Below are 6,725 nucleotides of genomic sequence, written 5' to 3' on the forward strand. Positions count from 1 at the left end.
GCTTGGTTTCCTCTAATCTCTGTAGCTATTCCTTTCCTATCTTCCTCCAGAGTTTATCATTTTTTAATTACTTGCTAAAATCTGTAAGGATTTCTTAACGTTTCCCTTCCTGTTTCACTACATATTCTGTCCGTGAAGGATGGCATCTAATTTTAAGCACCTATGTACTTAGGACTCTCTGGTTTTAACTCCTGACTTCTCTCTTACATTTTGACCTCCCAAATCCTGACAGACGGCAAATTCCTAGCAGTCACCTCAACCTCAGCATGGTCAAAACTGAATCGATCTCCCCTCCCTCAAACCAGCTTCACCATTTTGCTCTGAATCTTCAAGGGGCATCACTGTTCCCCAAGCCTGAAGCTCTTCATTCTCCACAAAGGAAAGGTTCCCAAATCGTGCTAACTTGCCTTCTCAGCAACTCTCCATTCGTCTTTTCTTCATACCTACTGTCTTCACCCTAGTTCTCATCTTCACCCTCTCTAGCATGAACTCTGCAATAGACTCCTCCCTGCTTCCAATCGTCCATGTTTCCAAAACAACTAGCAACCTTTATCTACCTCCAATGAAAACCTTATCAAGGCACAGCCATGCTATAAAAATCTCATTGGTTCCCAATGCAAAGTTAGACAAAGGACACCGCTTCCTACTGCGTACCAGTAACTGAGCTGTGTATAACAAATGCAATATTGAAGACAAAATGCTCCCCGCCTTTAACTGAGGCAGATGCAGAAAAACTAATAATGTAAGGCTTGTGATGGATATACTCATAGAGCGTTATAGGAACAGAAGACAGAACTCCTTGAGGACAAAGACTATGGCTTCCTAAAATATGTAACCCCAACAGGACTGATTCAGCAGAGAATTTTCCCTGAATCCTGACCATATGCTCTTCTCTGCTCCTGAGCTTCCCTGTACATAAAATGTCTCACAGTGCACACTTCAAGTGAATCCAATGTATAAACTTTGTCTGGATTGTGATTTAAATAACACAACCAAGTAAGTCTGAACGTGGGCCAGATATCTGATTGGATTTTAGGTTTCCTATCAGTACTGCCATTTTCAACTTCCTGATCTTCTAGAGGTGTGGAAGAAAGTATTCTAAAATGAATGTCACCATGAAGGTGCCTGAAAAATTGCACAAGGCTGTGGAGTTAGGGGAGTCATACTTGAAACAATGCCGGCAATGCCTAGTAAATCATTGCTAAATCAAACTGATAGACAAAACAACAAATTGATCTTTCAGGGCCTCATATTTTCATAGCAATTTAGCTAAATTACAATATATTTTTGATTAGAACATCTAATGTCTCAAAACTGTTAGTTTTGCTTTTTCTCCCCATCCTAAAGGATGTAAACATCCAGCCCTCTGGTGGCAAATCCAGGGAGGACCAGTGGTGTGGGAACTAGAATCTCAACAGCTGAAGAACTATCCCTTGCACCGCATTTCTCTTCTACCTGGTAATGTCACAGCAGGTACAGCACCACAGGGCTCCCAAAGCAGTCTCAGACAGGAATGGAAGTATTCTAAAACAAACGGAAAACAAAGAAATAAAATCACCATTAGAATCTCTGTAGCCAGGACAGAAAACCTGATGTAGGCACAAATATGGCCTCTAGGCTGGAAGAAGGCCCTTCTTAGCCTATGCTGCTTAAATCCGTAAGCAATTTCGCCACCTGGTGGCTACTTGGCATTATTGCATTGAGTTGCTTTATACATTGTGTTCTGAGAACTCTAGTTGTTAAAAATCTGGACAGGGCATAAAGCCTCTGAGTGAAATGTTAAGTGAGGCTTTTAAAGGTAATCATATACTTCCTCATATCTTACAGAGTTTTTCTGAGGATCAAAAATGGTACTTATAATTGAGGGTTGAAATTCTTTATTTATGGGGTTTGTGGAATGGCTTAGCTATTATTCCATATCCATGGAAAAAGAAATTATCTGTTAAAAGCAAAACCCTCATGGACCCATTCAGTGCCAATGATACTCATCCTGTAGCCTGCTCATGAACACAATTCAACTGCTGCTCTACGACAGTACTGTAGCATTTCCAGACACAAGAAGCCATACTGTTCATTTTTATCAGTTTAAATCCTTACTACTATGGGGGAGCACGGAAGCACGGTTCTTAGTTAAGGGAGCCACCTTAGGGTTGGCAAGAGACTTGAACCTAGAGTGGCTCCCAGATACCCAAGCCGAGGTCCCCAGTTAGTTCCTTGGGCAGCTGAGGATGGGGAACCTGAAATGACCCTATCCTAGAGCAATACTGACGAATATCTTGCATATCATCATAGAACCTTCATCTGGTGATGGATGGAGACAGAGACAGAGACCCACACTGGAGCACTGGACTGAGCTCCCAAGGTCCTGATGAGGAGCAGAAGGAGGGAGAACATGAGCAAAGAAGTCGGGACCACGAGGGGAGCACCCACCCACTGAGACAGTGGTGCTGATCTATTGGGAGCTCACCAAGGCCAGCTGAACTGTGACTGAAAAAGCATGGGATAAAACTGGACTCTCTGAGCATGGCGAACAATGAGGGCTGATGAGAACCCAAGGACAATGGCACGGGGTTTTGAACCTACGTAATGTGCTGGCTTTGTGGGAGCCTAGCCAGTTTGGATGTTCACCTTCCTAGAAATGCACGGAGGGGGGAGGACCTAGGACTTACCACAGGGCAGGGAAATCTGACTGCTCTTTGGGCTGGAGAGGGAGGGGGAGAGGAGTGGGGGAGGGGGAGAAGGGTGGGAGGAGGGGGAGGGAAATGGGAGGCTGGGAGGAGGAGGAAATTTTTTTTCTTTTCTCAATAAAAAAAAAGTTAAAAAAAATAAATAAATAAATCCTTACTACTGCTAAGAAGTTCTGACTCAAACATCTACGCAAAGCAAGATTATTATTGCATGCAGAGATTGACTGCACCCTAAATAGAATAAAACCTATGCATAGGAACTTTCTGAATGGCAGAATAACAACCTCCCCAAACAGCAATGACTGAGCTGGAGGTGTATGTTGCTAATGAAGCACTTGCCAAGCAAGCACTATGGGCTGAGCCAATTTTCAGTACTGTGTGCGTGCGCACGTGTATACACGCACACACACACACGGGTGCACACACAGACACACATTCAGCAGTCACAATACTAGCAAAAGTGTTGAAATCAACATTTTCAATGTTCTGGAAAATATTAAAATAATCTAATAATCAAGAAAACCATTTTTAAAAAAGCACCGATCTTTATGGCCTTTTACCATTCCTTAGTCCAATACTCCAATCTCCTGGTCACTCTTGAAAACCTTATAAGCTGTGGAAACTAGATGCTGCCAGCACGGGATATCTACCTGGAAAAGAAGGAAGTACAAGTGTAAATCTCTGTAAGCTTAGAAACTGACACGGACTTTTACAATGAATGAAACAAGAGCCACTGTGGCCCATCATGGCGAGGTCAATTGGTAGTGGCACTCTATAGCCGATATCTTTGAGTGCTCATTAACGAAACAATTCCAACAACAGCACTAGGAACCTTCTTATTAACAGAAATGATGATGTACCCACAAAAGCTATTGATAAATACAAATTATAAAATAAAAGGAAACTAAAATCAAGTATGGTGGCACATGCCTATAATTTCAGCACAGGGGAGGCAGAAGCAGGAATATAGTGAGTTCGGGACAGCCTGGGCTACACTGAAAGATCTTATATCCAACACACACACACACACACAGACACACAGACACACACACACACACACACACACACACTATCTGAATCCTACCACATTAAAGGAATGAAACTCCCATACTCGCTATAGGAACTTTTATTTTATTATATTTTCCTCACAAATAATGATAAAATAAGCAGACACTCCCTTGTAACTAACTTCTAGTAAATATACTTCTAGCAAATAAGCACCGTGACTAAAGAAAATTGAAGAGCCGAATGTCATGACAGATGTGTGCCCTGAGACATATGTTTCTGTAAGAATCAATCATTCCTACCTGACAGTTACTTTCAGAAGAAAGCGTTGCAAAGTCAAAACTTGCCCCAAGTTTGCTTTATCTCCTCACACAGTCTATGGGAGTAGGTGTGCACTAGGCCAAGGACTAGGGCAGAGAGAGGAGATCAATGTCAGAGGAAAAGGACAATCACTCATCGTGGGAAATCACTCGCTTTTCAAATGTGTGCGTGTGCACGTGCATGTGCGTGCCTGCCTGCCTGTCTTGCTGACTGCTTATTCCACACACTAGAATCTAAACCCTCCAAGCTACTGTCCATCCAGATGATGCATTCAGCTATAAAGCCTGGCTTTGGGGCCAAATGCTTGCTTGTATTAATAAAAAAAATCAATCTATGTAAAACAAGCAAATTAATTTATTTGGAATTTTGACCAAAGCTGAGGAGAAAGAAATTCTCAATTTCTCTGCCTTGCCCTTAGTGCTACAACTTACAGAAGAGATTAAACCATAGTTGGTTTACCATACCACTACAACTTTGTGGTAGAGTGGTTACATAGCAGGTATGAGACCCTAAATTAAATATATTACCTGAAAAAAAAAGATGAAGCAAACATCGGGAACTATGCAAGTGAAGATTTAGCCCAGGGGCCTCTAGTTACCTGAAGAGGAAAATATCCATACTTCTCCTAGTGCCGAATACCAGCGCTCTTCTACCAGGGCCTTTTTCACTCCCAACCTGGCATTTCCGGGGAGGTTCTCAGTTCTTGAGGCATGGCTTCAATCTTAGCATTTTCCTGCTCCATAGACAGAGGTAGAACAGGTACGTAGGCCAGTCTGGATGTTCTGGTTTATGTTCTTCTGTTGTTGCTGTTTTGCTTTGCTTGTTTTTGGTGTATCGGTGTGTTTGGGGCTGAGTTTCATTTGTTTCGCCATCTGTCTGGGGAGAGATTTGGCAGGGAGCCGATGGAAGTCTACGATTAATGAAAATGTCCCCTGGTGGGAAGGTTCCAGGGGCTGGTGTAATTGTGCACTGCCTCCTTCTAGGAAACTGGTGAAGGCCAATCTGTGAAAGGAGATGCCAAATAAAGATCAGCTGCAATTGCATTTCTGATTCTGTGTCCCTGAGTTAAAAAAAAATGATTCTATCTTCTGAGAGAGTTTACTGTAGGTAGGAAAAACACTGCCTACCAAACTTCTCCATTCTTTCTTTTTATAATTAACCTTTCTGTCAATTAGTCTGTCACAAATTTATTTTCCTACATAATTTACCCGAAATTAGAAATTTCATGTTGTTGATGGGAACGAGTCCCACTGTAAATGACAACCCGGAAAGGGATTTTAATTGAAAATGGAAAATTGCTCATCTTAAACTTGTCTGGTACAGGCAAACCTGAAGGAAAAGTCCTCTGTTTCATCTAAGAAGACCAGCTTTGTTCCACCACCCAAGCATACACAAGGACATCACAAACAATTCCACTCTAGTACAGTCAAATAAGTATCAGGAACTGAAAAAAGAGACCTAAAATGGTTGGAGAAAAGCATGACATTATTTTAGGGGGAGGATTTAATAAAAACAAAACCAAAAAACCAATAAGCTGACCAAGAAGTCGCAGAGAGAAATGGGAGTACAGCAAAGGAACAACCCTAGAGCACAGCAAAGCAGGATAAAAAGACATCTGGGTCAGGAGGAAGCCATACATCACCTAAGAGACCGGTGCGGAAAATCTATAAAGAACCCAGTTGCACAGGGCAGTGGTGGTGCACGCCTTTATCCCAGCACTCGGGAGACAGAGGCAGGTGGGTCTCTCTAAGTTCCAGGACACCAGGGCTGTTACAAAAAGAAACCCTGTCTGAAAAAAGCAAGAGTGAAAAAAAAAACAACGCAGTTGCAGGATAACAAATGACCCAGTTTTCAAGTGAATAGCTCTCAACAGACAATTCTTGAATAAAGGAATACATATATGTAGCCAATAAACATATGAAGAATTGCCCATGATACTGATATATATCTTCCTGTGGCACTGGTTAATTACCAAAATCAGTTCAGATTATTACCACAGATTGTCTATGTGAAGAAATAAAGCAAACTCGTGAGAATTTTTTTTACTTTCTCAAATCATTTGCTTTATTTATTTAAAGAAGTAGAAAATGAGATCTTTTAAAGGAAATATGCAAAAAATAATCGAGCCAATGAAAATATGTCATTGAACTGAAATAGTGTACAGAAAATTGTGCATGGCACTTTTTGCTTCTCTGTTCCAGTTACATAGAAAAACTACTATGTAGAAATAGTTCACCTTCATCTTAACTGAGAATAGGAAAGATTGAGTTTGCTTAGAGTATTATTGGATGCTAAAACATAATGGCAGAGAATCAGGTAATATTTGTCAAAATTATCACACAATCCACAGTCATTCATCAAAAAACAATTAAGATGATCTTTGTTTTTTTTTCATTTTCCAATCGAGATGAATTCTGGTTCCAGGAGTCATAGAACTCTGTGGCTTCTTCAGCATCTATGCCTGCTTCCTCACCTGGCCATTGGATTCCTTGGGGATCCTGAAAATATAAAGAAAGGAAGAGTCCCCCACAGTAACAGCATCTGTTTCATTTTAAATGTTCGTGAGAATTTTTAACTTGCAGTGAACTCTATCTAGATGGCTCAGGTTCGTTTTTTATCTTGTCAGGGAGAAGCGCTCCCCCTGGTGGTCTAGCTAGGGACTGCTGTCACCAATGTCTGCCTACCAAAGGGAAATGAACATCTGAAGGAGTG

General features: G+C 41.4%; 1 long non-coding RNA gene across 1 annotated transcript; it reads right to left on the bottom strand.

Moving 5' to 3' along the window:
* Window positions 1-982: 982 nt before the first annotated feature.
* On the bottom strand, window positions 983-4,805 carry LOC121437037. Its single transcript, XR_005972925.1, has 4 exons — window positions 4,612-4,805; window positions 3,995-4,099; window positions 3,248-3,337; window positions 983-1,524 (listed from the first exon to the last, which is right to left on the bottom strand). It is a non-coding gene; the product is annotated as an uncharacterized LOC121437037 (long non-coding RNA).
* Window positions 4,806-6,725: the final 1,920 nt, after the last annotated feature.

The sequence above is a fragment of the Microtus oregoni genome, unplaced genomic scaffold (assembly GCF_018167655.1).
Source record: "Microtus oregoni isolate MIOR12 unplaced genomic scaffold, Mior012 000050F_ref0000143, whole genome shotgun sequence".
Lineage (NCBI taxonomy): Eukaryota > Metazoa > Chordata > Mammalia > Rodentia > Cricetidae > Microtus > Microtus oregoni.